Source organism: Hyla sarda, unplaced genomic scaffold (genome assembly GCF_029499605.1).
Source record: "Hyla sarda isolate aHylSar1 unplaced genomic scaffold, aHylSar1.hap1 scaffold_1450, whole genome shotgun sequence".
Taxonomy (NCBI): Eukaryota; Metazoa; Chordata; class Amphibia; order Anura; family Hylidae; genus Hyla; species Hyla sarda.
Genome location: NW_026608080.1, coordinates 56,434 through 78,600, shown reverse-complemented (window position 1 = coordinate 78,600; position 22,167 = coordinate 56,434). Strand labels below are relative to the sequence as shown.

The window sequence follows — 22,167 nt, the reverse complement described above, 5'->3', positions numbered from 1 at the left end:
ACACAGCAGCGGCTGCAATATCTCAACGGAGAATACGTTTATATATATGTGTGTGTGTGCGCGTATATATATATATATATATATATATATATATATATATATATTTCTCCGCCGAAATCACTTTTAAACCCATTTCCACCTTTTTTTCCCTTCTCTTCCTCTTACTTTTTTTTCACGTTTTTTTTACGTTTTTCTCCTTTTCGCCTCTTTTCTGGGCGTATTATTCTTCTTTTTCTTCTTTTTTTTCGTCTAATGCATACCCCATCAGTGCAGCAATGCTTATTCAATACCGCCAGCAGATGGAGACACTGGGGGATAATTTTCTAAGGATTTATACTGATTTTTCCTGTCTGAATTTGTCGCACAGAAAGTTGCAGGCCAAATATGTGTGACATTTCTGCGACTTTAGCTTCTAGAGCATTTTTACAACATTATACATAGGTGCTGAATACATAAAAAGCGACTGTTCAGCGACAGACAAGTCGCATCGGCTGAAAGTAGGCCAGAATGTCAGTCCATGTTGGAGCAGGTTTAGATACAGTCTAAAGTATAGATCTCAAAGTCTGTGCACAGAATTTAGCAAGGGCCTCGCACCTTCTGATGCATCAGGTAGGTGCACAATAGCATAGCCTAACCCTCTGTACTTTGGTCTATATTGATGCGGGACATAGACAGCCAGCTGATGACCAATCCATTAGTGCAATGGATGGCTGGAAGCATTTGTCTTTGCCTTTGCAATACCACAGAAGCAATGCATGGTCAATGTACAGCAATGACACACCTGTGTGAACAGCCAGGAGACCCCCCCCATGTTATGTTACATAGTTACATAGTTAGTACGGTCGAAAAAAGACATATGTCCATCAAGTTCAACCAGGGAATTAAGGGGTAGGGGTGTGGCGCGATATTGGGGAAGGGATGAGATTTTATATTTCTTCATAAGCATTAATCTTATTTTGTCAATTAGGAACATTCAGCACCCACCCGCTATCAAGGCAGCTGCCTATCATGTCATGCCCTACCTGCACAGGTGTGCTGGCTACTCAAATGATCCAATTAAGGAGGCCATTTAGTCAGCAGCAGCAGAAGTCCTGTGCCTGGACGCTCCAACAGCGGCCAGACACAAGCAGAAGCAGAAGCAGCAGAAGCAGCAGCAGCACCACCTTTTGTTTTTTGGCTGCAGCAGCAGCAGCAAGGCCCACAGGGCTGGCTAGCTGGCTAGCCAGCAAGCAGGTAGCAATGAAAGTAGGAATCTTTCTTTTTAACCCTGTAAGGGGGTGGTGCACTGTACCCGAAGATACTGCCATATCGGGTCAATGCATAGGGCGACGGAAGCAAGCTTCGAAATCGGCCCCCGTTCTCAAAAATCCATTTAATATATGGTCCCCAGATAGGGGACGTATCAGATATTAAACTGATAAGAACAGATACTACACTTGATCTTAGCCAAAAGGCCGAGAAGCGATAACCGTGAAAGGGGCGGGCCCAACAAGGTCCCCTTCATGGGCACTATCACTGCTTGCTGTCAGGGAGGCTGCCAGACAATTTTCCATGCACACTCTGGGCTGGGGGGCAGTCAACCACCAGTACACACAGCAGAACCTAAACCCATACCATTATTGCTAAGCAGCAAGACAGGGGCCCATTGCACTCCCACGGGGCCTTTTTAAATGCAATCCATAACCCGGATTTGCCAGGAACCCTTCTTACTCCTCCTACTTGCATGTGACACTGGGCTTAGGATCTGCATAGGAAACACACACACAAGCACACACCTACCTTTGTTGCCTGCAGATGCCTCCTTGGCTGTCCCCAAACGGTATCAAACCAACACCCACGGGAAGCTGTAAGCATAGAGGACATGCCTGCACCCCATTGGACTTACCTGTGTGGGTTAAATCCGGGTTATTTGACAACCTATGGCGGTGATGGTTCTGCTCAGGCAGAGCAGTGCTGATGCTCCTCATAAAGCTGTCGCTGCTGTGAAGGTTCTAGGTGACATCACAAATCCCTATGGTTACATACACAACAAAGCTGGGTTGTTGTTGTTTACACTCTGCAAGGCCTGTGGAAGTGAGTGACATCATAGCACTGTAGTTCTGAGGGTTCTAGATGGATGCAACAATCTCCTGTTGCTTCTATGAAGGCCATAATAGACGACATCACCAAACAGCTCCATAGTCACATACACAGCAAAGGAGAGATGTTGTTTACACCTAGTGATGTCAGTGGTATTGAGTGACATCACAGCACAGTGCTAAGGCTCCTGGGCCTGGACACAGCAGCGGCTGCAATATCTCAACGGAGAATACGTTTATATATATGTGTGTGTGTGCTCGTATATATATATATATATATATATATATATATATATATATATATATATATATATATATATATTTCTCCGCCGAAATCACTTTTAAACCCATTTCCACCTTTTTTTCCCTTCTCTTCCTCTTACTTTTTTTTCACGTTTTTTTACGTTTTTCTCCTTTTCGCCTCTTTTCTGGGCGTATTATTCTTCTTTTTCTTCTTTTTTTTCGTCTAATGCATACCCCATCAGTGCAGCAATGCTTATTCAATACCGCCAGCAGATGGAGACACTGGGGGATAATTTTCTAAGGATTTATACTGATTTTTCCTGTCTGAATTTGTCGCACAGAAAGTTGCAGGCCAAATATGTGTGACATTTCTGCGACTTTAGCTTCTAGAGCATTTTTACAACATTATACATAGGTGCTGAATACATAAAAAGCGACTGTTCAGCGACAGACAAGTCGCATCGGCTGAAAGTAGGCCAGAATGTCAGTCCATGTTGGAGCAGGTTTAGATACAGTCTAAAGTATAGATCTCAAAGTCTGTGCACAGAATTTAGCAAGGGCCTCGCACCTTCTGATGCATCAGGTAGGTGCACAATAGCATAGCCTAACCCTCTGTACTTTGGTCTATATTGATGCGGGACATAGACAGCCAGCTGATGACCAATCCATTAGTGCAATGGATGGCTGGAAGCATTTGTCTTTGCCTTTGCAATACCACAGAAGCAATGCATGGTCAATGTACAGCAATGACACACCTGTGTGAACAGCCAGGAGACCCCCCCCATGTTATGTTACATAGTTACATAGTTAGTACGGTCGAAAAAAGACATATGTCCATCAAGTTCAACCAGGGAATTAAGGGGTAGGGGTGTGGCGCGATATTGGGGAAGGGATGAGATTTTATATTTCTTCATAAGCATTAATCTTATTTTGTCAATTAGGAACATTCAGCACCCACCCGCTATCAAGGCAGCTGCCTATCATGTCATGCCCTACCTGCACAGGTGTGCTGGCTACTCAAATGATCCAATTAAGGAGGCCATTTAGTCAGCAGCAGCAGAAGTCCTGTGCCTGGACGCTCCAACAGCGGCCAGACACAAGCAGAAGCAGAAGCAGCAGAAGCAGCAGCAGCACCACCTTTTGTTTTTTGGCTGCAGCAGCAGCAGCAAGGCCCACAGGGCTGGCTAGCTGGCTAGCCAGCAAGCAGGTAGCAATGAAAGTAGGAATCTTTCTTTTTAACCCTGTAAGGGGGTGGTGCACTGTACCCGAAGATACTGCCATATCGGGTCAATGCATAGGGCGACGGAAGCAAGCTTCGAAATCGGCCCCCGTTCTCAAAAATCCATTTAATATATGGTCCCCAGATAGGGGACGTATCAGATATTAAACTGATAAGAACAGATACTACACTTGATCTTAGCCAAAAGGCCGAGAAGCGATAACCGTGAAAGGGGCGGGCCCAACAAGGTCCCCTTCATGGGCACTATCACTGCTTGCTGTCAGGGAGGCTGCCAGACAATTTTCCATGCACACTCTGGGCTGGGGGGCAGTCAACCACCAGTACACACAGCAGAACCTAAACCCATACCATTATTGCTAAGCAGCAAGACAGGGGCCCATTGCACTCCCACGGGGCCTTTTTAAATGCAATCCATAACCCGGATTTGCCAGGAACCCTTCTTACTCCTCCTACTTGCATGTGACACTGGGCTTAGGATCTGCATAGGAAACACACACACAAGCACACACCTACCTTTGTTGCCTGCAGATGCCTCCTTGGCTGTCCCCAAACGGTATCAAACCAACACCCACGGGAAGCTGTAAGCATAGAGGACATGCCTGCACCCCATTGGACTTACCTGTGTGGGTTAAATCCGGGTTATTTGACAACCTATGGCGGTGATGGTTCTGCTCAGGCAGAGCAGTGCTGATGCTCCTCATAAAGCTGTCGCTGCTGTGAAGGTTCTAGGTGACATCACAAATCCCTATGGTTACATACACAACAAAGCTGGGTTGTTGTTGTTTACACTCTGCAAGGCCTGTGGAAGTGAGTGACATCATAGCACTGTAGTTCTGAGGGTTCTAGATGGATGCAACAATCTCCTGTTGCTTCTATGAAGGCCATAATAGACGACATCACCAAACAGCTCCTTAGTCACATACACAGCAAAGGAGAGATGTTGTTTACACCTAGTGATGTCAGTGGTATTGAGTGACATCACAGCACAGTGCTAAGGCTCCTGGGCCTGGACACAGCAGCGGCTGCAATATCTCAACGGAGAATACGTTTATATATATGTGTGTGTGTGCGCGTATATATATATATATATATATATATATATATATATATATTTCTCCGCCGAAATCACTTTTAAACCCATTTCCACCTTTTTTTCCCTTCTCTTCCTCTTACTTTTTTTTCACGTTTTTTTACGTTTTTCTCCTTTTCGCCTCTTTTCTGGGCGTATTATTCTTTTTTTTCTTCTTTTTTTTCGTCTAATGCATACCCCATCAGTGCAGCAATGCTTATTCAATACCGCCAGCAGATGGAGACACTGGGGGATAATTTTCTAAGGATTTATACTGATTTTTCCTGTCTGAATTTGTCGCACAGAAAGTTGCAGGCCAAATATGTGTGACATTTCTGCGACTTTAGCTTCTAGAGCATTTTTACAACATTATACATAGGTGCTGAATACATAAAAAGCGACTGTTCAGCGACAGACAAGTCGCATCGGCTGAAAGTAGGCCAGAATGTCAGTCCATGTTGGAGCAGGTTTAGATACAGTCTAAAGTATAGATCTCAAAGTCTGTGCACAGAATTTAGCAAGGGCCTCGCACCTTCTGATGCATCAGGTAGGTGCACAATAGCATAGCCTAACCCTCTGTACTTTGGTCTATATTGATGCGGGACATAGACAGCCAGCTGATGACCAATCCATTAGTGCAATGGATGGCTGGAAGCATTTGTCTTTGCCTTTGCAATACCACAGAAGCAATGCATGGTCAATGTACAGCAATGACACACCTGTGTGAACAGCCAGGAGACCCCCCCCATGTTATGTTACATAGTTACATAGTTAGTACGGTCGAAAAAAGACATATGTCCATCAAGTTCAACCAGGGAATTAAGGGGTAGGGGTGTGGCGCGATATTGGGGAAGGGATGAGATTTTATATTTCTTCATAAGCATTAATCTTATTTTGTCAATTAGGAACATTCAGCACCCACCCGCTATCAAGGCAGCTGCCTATCATGTCATGCCCTACCTGCACAGGTGTGCTGGCTACTCAAATGATCCAATTAAGGAGGCCATTTAGTCAGCAGCAGCAGAAGTCCTGTGCCTGGACGCTCCAACAGCGGCCAGACACAAGCAGAAGCAGAAGCAGCAGAAGCAGCAGCAGCACCACCTTTTGTTTTTTGGCTGCAGCAGCAGCAGCAAGGCCCACAGGGCTGGCTAGCTGGCTAGCCAGCAAGCAGGTAGCAATGAAAGTAGGAATCTTTCTTTTTAACCCTGTAAGGGGGTGGTGCACTGTACCCGAAGATACTGCCATATCGGGTCAATGCATAGGGCGACGGAAGCAAGCTTCGAAATCGGCCCCCGTTCTCAAAAATCCATTTAATATATGGTCCCCAGATAGGGGACGTATCAGATATTAAACTGATAAGAACAGATACTACACTTGATCTTAGCCAAAAGGCCGAGAAGCGATAACCGTGAAAGGGGCGGGCCCAACAAGGTCCCCTTCATGGGCACTATCACTGCTTGCTGTCAGGGAGGCTGCCAGACAATTTTCCATGCACACTCTGGGCTGGGGGGCAGTCAACCACCAGTACACACAGCAGAACCTAAACCCATACCATTATTGCTAAGCAGCAAGACAGGGGCCCATTGCACTCCCACGGGGCCTTTTTAAATGCAATCCATAACCCGGATTTGCCAGGAACCCTTCTTACTCCTCCTACTTGCATGTGACACTGGGCTTAGGATCTGCATAGGAAACACACACACAAGCACACACCTACCTTTGTTGCCTGCAGATGCCTCCTTGGCTGTCCCCAAACGGTATCAAACCAACACCCACGGGAAGCTGTAAGCATAGAGGACATGCCTGCACCCCATTGGACTTACCTGTGTGGGTTAAATCCGGGTTATTTGACAACCTATGGCGGTGATGGTTCTGCTCAGGCAGAGCAGTGCTGATGCTCCTCATAAAGCTGTCGCTGCTGTGAAGGTTCTAGGTGACATCACAAATCCCTATGGTTACATACACAACAAAGCTGGGTTGTTGTTGTTTACACTCTGCAAGGCCTGTGGAAGTGAGTGACATCATAGCACTGTAGTTCTGAGGGTTCTAGATGGATGCAACAATCTCCTGTTGCTTCTATGAAGGCCATAATAGACGACATCACCAAACAGCTCCATAGTCACATACACAGCAAAGGAGAGATGTTGTTTACACCTAGTGATGTCAGTGGTATTGAGTGACATCACAGCACAGTGCTAAGGCTCCTGGGCCTGGACACAGCAGCGGCTGCAATATCTCAACGGAGAATACGTTTATATATATGTGTGTGTGTGCGCGTATATATATATATATATATATATATATATATATATATATATATTTCTCCGCCGAAATCACTTTTAAACCCATTTCCACCTTTTTTTCCCTTCTCTTCCTCTTACTTTTTTTTCACGTTTTTTTACGTTTTTCTCCTTTTCGCCTCTTTTCTGGGCGTATTATTCTTCTTTTTCTTCTTTTTTTTCGTCTAATGCATACCCCATCAGTGCAGCAATGCTTATTCAATACCGCCAGCAGATGGAGACACTGGGGGATAATTTTCTAAGGATTTATACTGATTTTTCCTGTCTGAATTTGTCGCACAGAAAGTTGCAGGCCAAATATGTGTGACATTTCTGCGACTTTAGCTTCTAGAGCATTTTTACAACATTATACATAGGTGCTGAATACATAAAAAGCGACTGTTCAGCGACAGACAAGTCGCATCGGCTGAAAGTAGGCCAGAATGTCAGTCCATGTTGGAGCAGGTTTAGATACAGTCTAAAGTATAGATCTCAAAGTCTGTGCACAGAATTTAGCAAGGGCCTCGCACCTTCTGATGCATCAGGTAGGTGCACAATAGCATAGCCTAACCCTCTGTACTTTGGTCTATATTGATGCGGGACATAGACAGCCAGCTGATGACCAATCCATTAGTGCAATGGATGGCTGGAAGCATTTGTCTTTGCCTTTGCAATACCACAGAAGCAATGCATGGTCAATGTACAGCAATGACACACCTGTGTGAACAGCCAGGAGACCCCCCCCATGTTATGTTACATAGTTACATAGTTAGTACGGTCGAAAAAAGACATATGTCCATCAAGTTCAACCAGGGAATTAAGGGGTAGGGGTGTGGCGCGATATTGGGGAAGGGATGAGATTTTATATTTCTTCATAAGCATTAATCTTATTTTGTCAATTAGGAACATTCAGCACCCACCCGCTATCAAGGCAGCTGCCTATCATGTCATGCCCTACCTGCACAGGTGTGCTGGCTACTCAAATGATCCAATTAAGGAGGCCATTTAGTCAGCAGCAGCAGAAGTCCTGTGCCTGGACGCTCCAACAGCGGCCAGACACAAGCAGAAGCAGAAGCAGCAGAAGCAGCAGCAGCACCACCTTTTGTTTTTTGGCTGCAGCAGCAGCAGCAAGGCCCACAGGGCTGGCTAGCTGGCTAGCCAGCAAGCAGGTAGCAATGAAAGTAGGAATCTTTCTTTTTAACCCTGTAAGGGGGTGGTGCACTGTACCCGAAGATACTGCCATATCGGGTCAATGCATAGGGCGACGGAAGCAAGCTTCGAAATCGGCCCCCGTTCTCAAAAATCCATTTAATATATGGTCCCCAGATAGGGGACGTATCAGATATTAAACTGATAAGAACAGATACTACACTTGATCTTAGCCAAAAGGCCGAGAAGCGATAACCGTGAAAGGGGCGGGCCCAACAAGGTCCCCTTCATGGGCACTATCACTGCTTGCTGTCAGGGAGGCTGCCAGACAATTTTCCATGCACACTCTGGGCTGGGGGGCAGTCAACCACCAGTACACACAGCAGAACCTAAACCCATACCATTATTGCTAAGCAGCAAGACAGGGGCCCATTGCACTCCCACGGGGCCTTTTTAAATGCAATCCATAACCCGGATTTGCCAGGAACCCTTCTTACTCCTCCTACTTGCATGTGACACTGGGCTTAGGATCTGCATAGGAAACACACACACAAGCACACACCTACCTTTGTTGCCTGCAGATGCCTCCTTGGCTGTCCCCAAACGGTATCAAACCAACACCCACGGGAAGCTGTAAGCATAGAGGACATGCCTGCACCCCATTGGACTTACCTGTGTGGGTTAAATCCGGGTTATTTGACAACCTATGGCGGTGATGGTTCTGCTCAGGCAGAGCAGTGCTGATGCTCCTCATAAAGCTGTCGCTGCTGTGAAGGTTCTAGGTGACATCACAAATCCCTATGGTTACATACACAACAAAGCTGGGTTGTTGTTGTTTACACTCTGCAAGGCCTGTGGAAGTGAGTGACATCATAGCACTGTAGTTCTGAGGGTTCTAGATGGATGCAACAATCTCCTGTTGCTTCTATGAAGGCCATAATAGACGACATCACCAAACAGCTCCATAGTCACATACACAGCAAAGGAGAGATGTTGTTTACACCTAGTGATGTCAGTGGTATTGAGTGACATCACAGCACAGTGCTAAGGCTCCTGGGCCTGGACACAGCAGCGGCTGCAATATCTCAACGGAGAATACGTTTATATATATATGTGTGTGTGTGCGCGTATATATATATATATATATATATATATATATATATATATATATATATATTTCTCCGCCGAAATCACTTTTAAACCCATTTCCACCTTTTTTTCCCTTCTCTTCCTCTTACTTTTTTTTCACGTTTTTTTACGTTTTTCTCCTTTTCGCCTCTTTTCTGGGCGTATTATTCTTCTTTTTCTTCTTTTTTTTCGTCTAATGCATACCCCATCAGTGCAGCAATGCTTATTCAATACCGCCAGCAGATGGAGACACTGGGGGATAATTTTCTAAGGATTTATACTGATTTTTCCTGTCTGAATTTGTCGCACAGAAAGTTGCAGGCCAAATATGTGTGACATTTCTGCGACTTTAGCTTCTAGAGCATTTTTACAACATTATACATAGGTGCTGAATACATAAAAAGCGACTGTTCAGCGACAGACAAGTCGCATCGGCTGAAAGTAGGCCAGAATGTCAGTCCATGTTGGAGCAGGTTTAGATACAGTCTAAAGTATAGATCTCAAAGTCTGTGCACAGAATTTAGCAAGGGCCTCGCACCTTCTGATGCATCAGGTAGGTGCACAATAGCATAGCCTAACCCTCTGTACTTTGGTCTATATTGATGCGGGACATAGACAGCCAGCTGATGACCAATCCATTAGTGCAATGGATGGCTGGAAGCATTTGTCTTTGCCTTTGCAATACCACAGAAGCAATGCATGGTCAATGTACAGCAATGACACACCTGTGTGAACAGCCAGGAGACCCCCCCCCATGTTATGTTACATAGTTACATAGTTAGTACGGTCGAAAAAAGACATATGTCCATCAAGTTCAACCAGGGAATTAAGGGGTAGGGGTGTGGCGCGATATTGGGGAAGGGATGAGATTTTATATTTCTTCATAAGCATTAATCTTATTTTGTCAATTAGGAACATTCAGCACCCACCCGCTATCAAGGCAGCTGCCTATCATGTCATGCCCTACCTGCACAGGTGTGCTGGCTACTCAAATGATCCAATTAAGGAGGCCATTTAGTCAGCAGCAGCAGAAGTCCTGTGCCTGGACGCTCCAACAGCGGCCAGACACAAGCAGAAGCAGAAGCAGCAGAAGCAGCAGCAGCACCACCTTTTGTTTTTTGGCTGCAGCAGCAGCAGCAAGGCCCACAGGGCTGGCTAGCTGGCTAGCCAGCAAGCAGGTAGCAATGAAAGTAGGAATCTTTCTTTTTAACCCTGTAAGGGGGTGGTGCACTGTACCCGAAGATACTGCCATATCGGGTCAATGCATAGGGCGACGGAAGCAAGCTTCGAAATCGGCCCCCGTTCTCAAAAATCCATTTAATATATGGTCCCCAGATAGGGGACGTATCAGATATTAAACTGATAAGAACAGATACTACACTTGATCTTAGCCAAAAGGCCGAGAAGCGATAACCGTGAAAGGGGCGGGCGCAACAAGGTCCCCTTCATGGGCACTATCACTGCTTGCTGTCAGGGAGGCTGCCAGACAATTTTCCATGCACACTCTGGGCTGGGGGGCAGTCAACCACCAGTACACACAGCAGAACCTAAACCCATACCATTATTGCTAAGCAGCAAGACAGGGGCCCATTGCACTCCCACGGGGCCTTTTTAAATGCAATCCATAACCCGGATTTGCCAGGAACCCTTCTTACTCCTCCTACTTGCATGTGACACTGGGCTTAGGATCTGCATAGGAAACACACACACAAGCACACACCTACCTTTGTTGCCTGCAGATGCCTCCTTGGCTGTCCCCAAACGGTATCAAACCAACACCCACGGGAAGCTGTAAGCATAGAGGACATGCCTGCACCCCATTGGACTTACCTGTGTGGGTTAAATCCGGGTTATTTGACAACCTATGGCGGTGATGGTTCTGCTCAGGCAGAGCAGTGCTGATGCTCCTCATAAAGCTGTCGCTGCTGTGAAGGTTCTAGGTGACATCACAAATCCCTATGGTTACATACACAACAAAGCTGGGTTGTTGTTGTTTACACTCTGCAAGGCCTGTGGAAGTGAGTGACATCATAGCACTGTAGTTCTGAGGGTTCTAGATGGATGCAACAATCTCCTGTTGCTTCTATGAAGGCCATAATAGACGACATCACCAAACAGCTCCATAGTCACATACACAGCAAAGGAGAGATGTTGTTTACACCTAGTGATGTCAGTGGTATTGAGTGACATCACAGCACAGTGCTAAGGCTCCTGGGCCTGGACACAGCAGCGGCTGCAATATCTCAACGGAGAATACGTTTATATATATGTGTGTGTGTGCGCGTATATATATATATATATATATATATATATATATATATATATATATATATTTCTCCGCCGAAATCACTTTTAAACCCATTTCCACCTTTTTTTCCCTTCTCTTCCTCTTACTTTTTTTTCACGTTTTTTTACGTTTTTCTCCTTTTCGCCTCTTTTCTGGGCGTATTATTCTTTTTTTTCTTCTTTTTTTTCGTCTAATGCATACCCCATCAGTGCAGCAATGCTTATTCAATACCGCCAGCAGATGGAGACACTGGGGGATAATTTTCTAAGGATTTATACTGATTTTTCCTGTCTGAATTTGTCGCACAGAAAGTTGCAGGCCAAATATGTGTGACATTTCTGCGACTTTAGCTTCTAGAGCATTTTTACAACATTATACATAGGTGCTGAATACATAAAAAGCGACTGTTCAGCGACAGACAAGTCGCATCGGCTGAAAGTAGGCCAGAATGTCAGTCCATGTTGGAGCAGGTTTAGATACAGTCTAAAGTATAGATCTCAAAGTCTGTGCACAGAATTTAGCAAGGGCCTCGCACCTTCTGATGCATCAGGTAGGTGCACAATAGCATAGCCTAACCCTCTGTACTTTGGTCTATATTGATGCGGGACATAGACAGCCAGCTGATGACCAATCCATTAGTGCAATGGATGGCTGGAAGCATTTGTCTTTGCCTTTGCAATACCACAGAAGCAATGCATGGTCAATGTACAGCAATGACACACCTGTGTGAACAGCCAGGAGACCCCCCCCATGTTATGTTACATAGTTACATAGTTAGTACGGTCGAAAAAAGACATATGTCCATCAAGTTCAACCAGGGAATTAAGGGGTAGGGGTGTGGCGCGATATTGGGGAAGGGATGAGATTTTATATTTCTTCATAAGCATTAATCTTATTTTGTCAATTAGGAACATTCAGCACCCACCCGCTATCAAGGCAGCTGCCTATCATGTCATGCCCTACCTGCACAGGTGTGCTGGCTACTCAAATGATCCAATTAAGGAGGCCATTTAGTCAGCAGCAGCAGAAGTCCTGTGCCTGGACGCTCCAACAGCGGCCAGACACAAGCAGAAGCAGAAGCAGCAGAAGCAGCAGCAGCACCACCTTTTGTTTTTTGGCTGCAGCAGCAGCAGCAAGGCCCACAGGGCTGGCTAGCTGGCTAGCCAGCAAGCAGGTAGCAATGAAAGTAGGAATCTTTCTTTTTAACCCTGTAAGGGGGTGGTGCACTGTACCCGAAGATACTGCCATATCGGGTCAATGCATAGGGCGACGGAAGCAAGCTTCGAAATCGGCCCCCGTTCTCAAAAATCCATTTAATATATGGTCCCCAGATAGGGGACGTATCAGATATTAAACTGATAAGAACAGATACTACACTTGATCTTAGCCAAAAGGCCGAGAAGCGATAACCGTGAAAGGGGCGGGCCCAACAAGGTCCCCTTCATGGGCACTATCACTGCTTGCTGTCAGGGAGGCTGCCAGACAATTTTCCATGCACACTCTGGGCTGGGGGGCAGTCAACCACCAGTACACACAGCAGAACCTAAACCCATACCATTATTGCTAAGCAGCAAGACAGGGGCCCATTGCACTCCCACGGGGCCTTTTTAAATGCAATCCATAACCCGGATTTGCCAGGAACCCTTCTTACTCCTCCTACTTGCATGTGACACTGGGCTTAGGATCTGCATAGGAAACACACACACAAGCACACACCTACCTTTGTTGCCTGCAGATGCCTCCTTGGCTGTCCCCAAACGGTATCAAACCAACACCCACGGGAAGCTGTAAGCATAGAGGACATGCCTGCACCCCATTGGACTTACCTGTGTGGGTTAAATCCGGGTTATTTGACAACCTATGGCGGTGATGGTTCTGCTCAGGCAGAGCAGTGCTGATGCTCCTCATAAAGCTGTCGCTGCTGTGAAGGTTCTAGGTGACATCACAAATCCCTATGGTTACATACACAACAAAGCTGGGTTGTTGTTGTTTACACTCTGCAAGGCCTGTGGAAGTGAGTGACATCATAGCACTGTAGTTCTGAGGGTTCTAGATGGATGCAACAATCTCCTGTTGCTTCTATGAAGGCCATAATAGACGACATCACCAAACAGCTCCATAGTCACATACACAGCAAAGGAGAGATGTTGTTTACACCTAGTGATGTCAGTGGTATTGAGTGACATCACAGCACAGTGCTAAGGCTCCTGGGCCTGGACACAGCAGCGGCTGCAATATCTCAACGGAGAATACGTTTATATATATGTGTGTGTGTGCGCGTATATATATATATATATATATATATATATATATATATATATTTCTCCGCCGAAATCACTTTTAAACCCATTTCCACCTTTTTTTCCCTTCTCTTCCTCTTACTTTTTTTTCACGTTTTTTTACGTTTTTCTCCTTTTCGCCTCTTTTCTGGGCGTATTATTCTTCTTTTTCTTCTTTTTTTTCGTCTAATGCATACCCCATCAGTGCAGCAATGCTTATTCAATACCGCCAGCAGATGGAGACACTGGGGGATAATTTTCTAAGGATTTATACTGATTTTTCCTGTCTGAATTTGTCGCACAGAAAGTTGCAGGCCAAATATGTGTGACATTTCTGCGACTTTAGCTTCTAGAGCATTTTTACAACATTATACATAGGTGCTGAATACATAAAAAGCGACTGTTCAGCGACAGACAAGTCGCATCGGCTGAAAGTAGGCCAGAATGTCAGTCCATGTTGGAGCAGGTTTAGATACAGTCTAAAGTATAGATCTCAAAGTCTGTGCACAGAATTTAGCAAGGGCCTCGCACCTTCTGATGCATCAGGTAGGTGCACAATAGCATAGCCTAACCCTCTGTACTTTGGTCTATATTGATGCGGGACATAGACAGCCAGCTGATGACCAATCCATTAGTGCAATGGATGGCTGGAAGCATTTGTCTTTGCCTTTGCAATACCACAGAAGCAATGCATGGTCAATGTACAGCAATGACACACCTGTGTGAACAGCCAGGAGACCCCCCCCATGTTATGTTACATAGTTACATAGTTAGTACGGTCGAAAAAAGACATATGTCCATCAAGTTCAACCAGGGAATTAAGGGGTAGGGGTGTGGCGCGATATTGGGGAAGGGATGAGATTTTATATTTCTTCATAAGCATTAATCTTATTTTGTCAATTAGGAACATTCAGCACCCACCCGCTATCAAGGCAGCTGCCTATCATGTCATGCCCTACCTGCACAGGTGTGCTGGCTACTCAAATGATCCAATTAAGGAGGCCATTTAGTCAGCAGCAGCAGAAGTCCTGTGCCTGGACGCTCCAACAGCGGCCAGACACAAGCAGAAGCAGCAGCAGCACCACCTTTTGTTTTTTGGCTGCAGCAGCAGCAGCAAGGCCCACAGGGCTGGCTAGCTGGCTAGCCAGCAAGCAGGTAGCAATGAAAGTAGGAATCTTTCTTTTTAACCCTGTAAGGGGGTGGTGCACTGTACCCGAAGATACTGCCATATCGGGTCAATGCATAGGGCGACGGAAGCAAGCTTCGAAATCGGCCCCCGTTCTCAAAAATCCATTTAATATATGGTCCCCAGATAGGGGACGTATCAGATATTAAACTGATAAGAACAGATACTACACTTGATCTTAGCCAAAAGGCCGAGAAGCGATAACCGTGAAAGGGGCGGGCCCAACAAGGTCCCCTTCATGGGCACTATCACTGCTTGCTGTCAGGGAGGCTGCCAGACAATTTTCCATGCACACTCTGGGCTGGGGGGCAGTCAACCACCAGTACACACAGCAGAACCTAAACCCATACCATTATTGCTAAGCAGCAAGACAGGGGCCCATTGCACTCCCACGGGGCCTTTTTAAATGCAATCCATAACCCGGATTTGCCAGGAACCCTTCTTACTCCTCCTACTTGCATGTGATACTGGGCTTAGGATCTGCCTAAGAAACACACACACAAGCACACACCTACCTTTGTTGCCTGCAGATGCCTCCTTGGCTGTCCCCAAACGGTATCAAACCAACACCCACGGGAAGCTGTAAGCATAGAGGACATGCCTGCACCCCATTGGACTTACCTGTGTGGGTTAAATCCGGGTTATTTGACAACCTATGGCGGTGATGGTTCTGCTCAGGCAGAGCAGTGCTGATGCTCCTCATAAAGCTGTCGCTGCTGTGAAGGTTCTAGGTGACATCACAAATCCCTATGGTTACATACACAACAAAGCTGGGTTGTTGTTGTTTACACTCTGCAAGGCCTGTGGAAGTGAGTGACATCATAGCACTGTAGTTCTGAGGGTTCTAGATGGATGCAACAATCTCCTGTTGCTTCTATGAAGGCCATAATAGACGACATCACCAAACAGCTCCATAGTCACATACACAGCAAAGGAGAGATGTTGTTTACACCTAGTGATGTCAGTGGTATTGAGTGACATCACAGCACAGTGCTAAGGCTCCTGGGCCTGGACACAGCAGCGGCTGCAATATCTCAACGGAGAATACGTTTATATATATGTGTGTGTGTGCGCGTATATATATATATATATATATATATATATATATATATATATATATATATTTCTCCGCCGAAATCACTTTTAAACCCATTTCCACCTTTTTTTCCCTTCTCTTCCTCTTACTTTTTTTTCACGTTTTTTTACGTTTTTCTCCTTTTCGCCTCTTTTCTGGGCGTATTATTCTTCTTTTTCTTCTTTTTTTTCGTCTAATGCATACCCCATCAGTGCAGCAATGCTTATTCAATACCGCCAGCAGATGGAGACACTGGGGGATAATTTTCTAAGGATTTATACTGATTTTTCCTGTCTGAATTTGTCGCACAGAAAGTTGCAGGCCAAATATGTGTGACATTTCTGCGACTTTAGCTTCTAGAGCATTTTTACAACATTATACATAGGTGCTGAATACATAAAAAGCGACTGTTCAGCGACAGACAAGTCGCATCGGCTGAAAGTAGGCCAGAATGTCAGTCCATGTTGGAGCAGGTTTAGATACAGTCTAAAGTATAGATCTCAAAGTCTGTGCACAGAATTTAGCAAGGGCCTCGCACCTTCTGATGCATCAGGTAGGTGCACAATAGCATAGCCTAACCCTCTGTACTTTGGTCTATATTGATGCGGGACATAGACAGCCAGCTGATGACCAATCCATTAGTGCAATGGATGGCTGGAAGCATTTGTCTTTGCCTTTGCAATACCACAGAAGCAATGCATGGTCAATGTACAGCAATGACACACCTGTGTGAACAGCCAGGAGACCCCCCCCATGTTATGTTACATAGTTACATAGTTAGTACGGTCGAAAAAAGACATATGTCCATCAAGTTCAACCAGGGAATTAAGGGGTAGGGGTGTGGCGCGATATTGGGGAAGGGATGAGATTTTATATTTCTTCATAAGCATTAATCTTATTTTGTCAATTAGGAACATTCAGCACCCACCCGCTATCAAGGCAGCTGCCTATCATGTCATGCCCTACCTGCACAGGTGTGCTGGCTACTCAAATGATCCAATTAAGGAGGCCATTTAGTCAGCAGCAGCAGAAGTCCTGTGCCTGGACGCTCCAACAGCGGCCAGACACAAGCAGAAGCAGAAGCAGCAGAAGCAGCAGCAGCACCACCTTTTGTTTTTTGGCTGCAGCAGCAGCAGCAAGGCCCACAGGGCTGGCTAGCTGGCTAGCCAGCAAGCAGGTAGCAATGAAAGTAGGAATCTTTCTTTTTAACCCTGTAAGGGGGTGGTGCACTGTACCCGAAGATACTGCCATATCGGGTCAATGCATAGGGCGACGGAAGCAAGCTTCGAAATCGGCCCCCGTTCTCAAAAATCCATTTAATATATGGTCCCCAGATAGGGGACGTATCAGATATTAAACTGATAAGAACAGATACTACACTTGATCTTAGCCAAAAGGCCGAGAAGCGATAACCGTGAAAGGGGCGGGCCCAACAAGGTCCCCTTCATGGGCACTATCACTGCTTGCTGTCAGGGAGGCTGCCAGACAATTTTCCATGCACACTCTGGGCTGGGGGGCAGTCAACCACCAGTACACACAGCAGAACCTAAACCCATACCATTATTGCTAAGCAGCAAGACAGGGGCCCATTGCACTCCCACGGGGCCTTTTTAAATGCAATCCATAACCCGGATTTGCCAGGAACCCTTCTTACTCCTCCTACTTGCATGTGACACTGGGCTTAGGATCTGCATAGGAAACACACACACAAGCACACACCTACCTTTGTTGCCTGCAGATGCCTCCTTGGCTGTCCCCAAACGGTATCAAACCAACACCCACGGGAAGCTGTAAGCATAGAGGACATGCCTGCACCCCATTGGACTTACCTGTGTGGGTTAAATCCGGGTTGTTTGACAACCTATGGCGGTGATGGTTCTGCTCAGGCAGAGCAGTGCTGATGCTCCTCATAAAGCTGTCGCTGCTGTGAAGGTTCTAGGTGACATCACAAATCCCTATGGTTACATACACAACAAAGCTGGGTTGTTGTTGTTTACACTCTGCAAGGCCTGTGGAAGTGAGTGACATCATAGCACTGTAGTTCTGAGGGTTCTAGATGGATGCAACAATCTCCTGTTGCTTCTATGAAGGCCATAATAGACGACATCACCAAACAGCTCCATAGTCACATACACAGCAAAGGAGAGATGTTGTTTACACCTAGTGATGTCAGTGGTATTGAGTGACATCACAGCACAGTGCTAAGGCTCCTGGGCCTGGACACAGCAGCGGCTGCAATATCTCAACGGAGAATACGTTTATATATATGTGTGTGTGTGCGCGTATATATATATATATATATATATATATATATATATATTTCTCCGCCGAAATCACTTTTAAACCCATTTCCACCTTTTTTTCCCTTCTCTTCCTCTTACTTTTTTTTCACGTTTTTTTACGTTTTTCTCCTTTTCGCCTCTTTTCTGGGCGTATTATTCTTCTTTTTCTTCTTTTTTTTCGTCTAATGCATACCCCATCAGTGCAGCAATGCTTATTCAATACCGCCAGCAGATGGAGACACTGGGGGATAATTTTCTAAGGATTTATACTGATTTTTCCTGTCTGAATTTGTCGCACAGAAAGTTGCAGGCCAAATATGTGTGACATTTCTGCGACTTTAGCTTCTAGAGCATTTTTACAACATTATACATAGGTGCTGAATACATAAAAAGCGACTGTTCAGCGACAGACAAGTCGCATCGGCTGAAAGTAGGCCAGAATGTCAGTCCATGTTGGAGAAGGTTTAGATACAGTCTAAAGTATAGATCTCAAAGTCTGTGCACAGAATTTAGCAAGGGCCTCGCACCTTCTGATGCATCAGGTAGGTGCACAATAGCATAGCCTAACCCTCTGTACTTTGGTCTATATTGATGCGGGACATAGACAGCCAGCTGATGACCAATCCATTAGTGCAATGGATGGCTGGAAGCATTTGTCTTTGCCTTTGCAATACCACAGAAGCAATGCATGGTCAATGTACAGCAATGACACACCTGTGTGAACAGCCAGAAGACCCCCCCCATGTTATGTTACATAGTTACATAGTTAGTACGGTCGAAAAAAGACATATGTCCATCAAGTTCAACCAGGGAATTAAGGGGTAGGGGTGTGGCGCGATATTGGGGAAGGGATGAGATTTTATATTTCTTCATAAGCATTAATCTTATTTTGTCAATTAGGAACATTCAGCACCCACCCGCTATCAAGGCAGCTGCCTATCATGTCATGCCCTACCTGCACAGGTGTGCTGGCTACTCAAATGATCCAATTAAGGAGGCCATTTAGTCAGCAGCAGCAGAAGTCCTGTGCCTGGACGCTCCAACATCGGCCAGACACAAGCAGAAGCAGCAGCAGCACCACCTTTTGTTTTTTGGCTGCAGCAGCAGCAGCAAGGCCCACAGGGCTGGCTAGCTGGCTAGCCAGCAAGCAGGTAGCAATGAAAGTAGGAATCTTTCTTTTTAACCCTGTAAGGGGGTGGTGCACTGTACCCGAAGATACTGCCATATCGGGTCAATGCATAGGGCGACGGAAGCAAGCTTCGAAATCGGCCCCCGTTCTCAAAAATCCATTTAATATATGGTCCCCAGATAGGGGACGTATCAGATATTAAACTGATAAGAACAGATACTACACTTGATCTTAGCCAAAAGGCCGAGAAGCGATAACCGTGAAAGGGGCGGGCCCAACAAGGTCCCCTTCATGGGCACTATCACTGCTTGCTGTCAGGGAGGCTGCCAGACAATTTTCCATGCACACTCTGGGCTGGGGGGCAGTCAACCACCAGTACACACAGCAGAACCTAAACCCATACCATTATTGCTAAGCAGCAAGACAGGGGCCCATTGCACTCCCACGGGGCCTTTTTAAATGCAATCCATAACCCGGATTTGCCAGGAACCCTTCTTACTCCTCCTACTTGCATGTGATACTGGGCTTAGGATCTGCATAAGAAACACACACACAAGCACACACCTACCTTTGTTGCCTGCAGATGCCTCCTTGGCTGTCCCCAAACGGTATCAAACCAACACCCACGGGAAGCTGTAAGCATAGAGGACATGCCTGCACCCCATTGGACTTACCTGTGTGGGTTAAATCCGGGTTATTTGACAACCTATGGCGGTGATGGTTCTGCTCAGGCAGAGCAGTGCTGATGCTCCTCATAAAGCTGTCGCTGCTGTGAAGGTTCTAGGTGACATCACAAATCCCTATGGTTACATACACAACAAAGCTGGGTTGTTGTTGTTTACACTCTGCAAGGCCTGTGGAAGTGAGTGACATCATAGCACTGTAGTTCTGAGGGTTCTAGATGGATGCAACAATCTCCTGTTGCTTCTATGAAGGCCATAATAGACGACATCACCAAACAGCTCCATAGTCACATACACAGCAAAGGAGAGATGTTGTTTACACCTAGTGATGTCAGTGGTATTGAGTGACATCACAGCACAGTGCTAAGGCTCCTGGGCCTGGACACAGCAGCGGCTGCAATATCTCAACGGAGAATACGTTTATATATATGTGTGTGTGTGCGCGTATATATATATATATATATATATATATATATATATATATATATATTTCTCCGCCGAAATCACTTTTAAACCCATTTCCACCTTTTTTTCCCTTCTCTTCCTCTTACTTTTTTTTCACGTTTTTTTACGTTTTTCTCCTTTTCGCCTCTTTTCTGGGCGTATTATTCTTCTTTTTCTTCTTTTTTTTCGTCTAATGCATACCCCATCAGTGCAGCAATGCTTATTCAATACCGCCAGCAGATGGAGACACTGGGGGATAATTTTCTAAGGATTTATACTGATTTTTCCTGTCTGAATTTGTCGCACAGAAAGTTGCAGGCCAAATATGTGTGACATTTCTGCGACTTTAGCTTCTAGAGCATTTTTACAACATTATACATAGGTGCTGAATACATAAAAAGCGACTGTTCAGCGACAGACAAGTCGCATCGGCTGAAAGTAGGCCAGAATGTCAGTCCATGTTGGAGCAGGTTTAGATACAGTCTAAAGTATAGATCTCAAAGTCTGTGCACAGAATTTAGCAAGGGCCTCGCACCTTCTGATGCATCAGGTAGGTGCACAATAGCATAGCCTAACCCTCTGTACTTTGGTCTATATTGATGCGGGACATAGACAGCCAGCTGATGACCAATCCATTAGTGCAATGGATGGCTGGAAGCATTTGTCTTTGCCTTTGCAATACCACAGAAGCAATGCATGGTCAATGTACAGCAATGACACACCTGTGTGAACAGCCAGGAGACCCCCCCCATGTTATGTTACATAGTTACATAGTTAGTACGGTCGAAAAAAGACATATGTCCATCAAGTTCAACCAGGGAATTAAGGGGTAGGGGTGTGGCGCGATATTGGGGAAGGGATGAGATTTTATATTTCTTCATAAGCATTAATCTTATTTTGTCAATTAGGAACATTCAGCACCCACCCGCTATCAAGGCAGCTGCCTATCATGTCATGCCCTACCTGCACAGGTGTGCTGGCTACTCAAATGATCCAATTAAGGAGGCCATTTAGTCAGCAGCAGCAGAAGTCCTGTGCCTGGACGCTCCAACAGCGGCCAGACACAAGCAGAAGCAGAAGCAGCAGAAGCAGCAGCAGCACCACCTTTTGTTTTTTGGCTGCAGCAGCAGCAGCAAGGCCCACAGGGCTGGCTAGCTGGCTAGCCAGCAAGCAGGTAGCAATGAAAGTAGGAATCTTTCTTTTTAACCCTGTAAGGGGGTGGTGCACTGTACCCGAAGATACTGCCATATCGGGTCAATGCATAGGGCGACGGAAGCAAGCTTCGAAATCGGCCCCCGTTCTCAAAAATCCATTTAATATATGGTCCCCAGATAGGGGACGTATCAGATATTAAACTGATAAGAACAGATACTACACTTGATCTTAGCCAAAAGGCCGAGAAGCGATAACCGTGAAAGGGGCGGGCCCAACAAGGTCCCCTTCATGGGCACTATCACTGCTTGCTGTCAGGGAGGCTGCCAGACAATTTTCCATGCACACTCTGGGCTGGGGGGCAGTCAACCACCAGTACACACAGCAGAACCTAAACCCATACCATTATTGCTAAGCAGCAAGACAGGGGCCCATTGCACTCCCACGGGGCCTTTTTAAATGCA

General features: G+C 45.8%; 10 non-coding genes across 10 annotated transcripts; all 10 read right to left on the bottom strand.

The window, feature by feature from the left end:
* Positions 1-1,275: 1,275 nt before the first annotated feature.
* Positions 1,276-1,466, bottom strand: LOC130307987 (U2 spliceosomal RNA). The gene has a single exon (XR_008857065.1). It is a non-coding gene; the product is annotated as a U2 spliceosomal RNA (small nuclear RNA).
* Positions 1,467-3,570: 2,104 nt separating this feature from the next.
* On the bottom strand, positions 3,571-3,761 carry LOC130307986 (U2 spliceosomal RNA). The gene has a single exon (XR_008857064.1). It is a non-coding gene; the product is annotated as a U2 spliceosomal RNA (small nuclear RNA).
* A 2,082-nt stretch (positions 3,762-5,843) lies between these two features.
* On the bottom strand, positions 5,844-6,034 carry LOC130307985 (U2 spliceosomal RNA). Its single transcript, XR_008857063.1, has one exon. It is a non-coding gene; the product is annotated as a U2 spliceosomal RNA (small nuclear RNA).
* Positions 6,035-8,120: 2,086 nt separating this feature from the next.
* On the bottom strand, positions 8,121-8,311 carry LOC130307984 (U2 spliceosomal RNA). The gene has a single exon (XR_008857062.1). It is a non-coding gene; the product is annotated as a U2 spliceosomal RNA (small nuclear RNA).
* A 2,095-nt stretch (positions 8,312-10,406) lies between these two features.
* On the bottom strand, positions 10,407-10,597 carry LOC130307983 (U2 spliceosomal RNA). Its single transcript, XR_008857061.1, has one exon. It is a non-coding gene; the product is annotated as a U2 spliceosomal RNA (small nuclear RNA).
* Positions 10,598-12,689: 2,092 nt separating this feature from the next.
* LOC130307982 (U2 spliceosomal RNA) lies at positions 12,690-12,880 on the bottom strand. The gene has a single exon (XR_008857060.1). It is a non-coding gene; the product is annotated as a U2 spliceosomal RNA (small nuclear RNA).
* Positions 12,881-14,949: 2,069 nt separating this feature from the next.
* Positions 14,950-15,140, bottom strand: LOC130307980 (U2 spliceosomal RNA). The gene has a single exon (XR_008857058.1). It is a non-coding gene; the product is annotated as a U2 spliceosomal RNA (small nuclear RNA).
* Positions 15,141-17,232: 2,092 nt separating this feature from the next.
* On the bottom strand, positions 17,233-17,423 carry LOC130307979 (U2 spliceosomal RNA). Its single transcript, XR_008857057.1, has one exon. It is a non-coding gene; the product is annotated as a U2 spliceosomal RNA (small nuclear RNA).
* Positions 17,424-19,488: 2,065 nt separating this feature from the next.
* Positions 19,489-19,679, bottom strand: LOC130307978 (U2 spliceosomal RNA). The gene has a single exon (XR_008857056.1). It is a non-coding gene; the product is annotated as a U2 spliceosomal RNA (small nuclear RNA).
* Positions 19,680-21,767: 2,088 nt separating this feature from the next.
* Positions 21,768-21,958, bottom strand: LOC130307977 (U2 spliceosomal RNA). The gene has a single exon (XR_008857055.1). It is a non-coding gene; the product is annotated as a U2 spliceosomal RNA (small nuclear RNA).
* Between the last annotated feature and the right edge of the window lie 209 nt (positions 21,959-22,167).